At 40.0% G+C, this 415-nt stretch overlaps 1 protein-coding gene across 1 annotated transcript in view; it reads right to left on the bottom strand.

Moving 5' to 3' along the window:
* Positions 1-415, bottom strand: part of SERPINI1 (serpin peptidase inhibitor, clade I (neuroserpin), member 1) — a 21643-nt gene that overhangs the window by 20135 nt on the left and 1093 nt on the right. The window lies entirely within an intron of this gene.

The following is a 415-nucleotide window of genomic DNA, read 5'->3' as shown; positions in this document are numbered from 1 at the left end:
GGGGGGGGGGGAAAGAAGTCTTTTTATCTTTTAAATAAACTTGTTTCAAAAGCTACACACCTTCAGATCAGAAAGAACAACCTACAAGGCCGATCATATTATTTTAAGTGTATTTTTTCTACTACCTGTAATTAGCATAATTAACAAGACATTTGTATCCTATCAAAGACAAAGCTCTCAATCCTTTCAATATCAAGAGAGCAATTAAAAAAAATTTATTCTTACAAGTCTCACTTTTATGGCTGGCCCCCCCAAATCCCTAACAGAATTTTCATTACATCCTAAAAGCCAGTTGTTCACAGGAAAATGAAGTTTTGAAGCTAAGGACTTCCCCAGAGCCCTCTTCCTGCCCTATATCCAGATGCAGACTGAGCTCCCCGCACCCCACAAACAGGACGGTGTGGCGGGACTGTTC

This window comes from Buceros rhinoceros, unplaced genomic scaffold (genome assembly GCF_000710305.1).
Source record: "Buceros rhinoceros silvestris isolate BGI_N320 unplaced genomic scaffold, ASM71030v1 scaffold17068, whole genome shotgun sequence".
NCBI lineage: Eukaryota > Metazoa > Chordata > Aves > Bucerotiformes > Bucerotidae > Buceros > Buceros rhinoceros.
The sequence above is the reverse complement of the archived record's forward strand: the minus strand, read 5'-3'. Positions and strand labels throughout refer to the sequence as shown.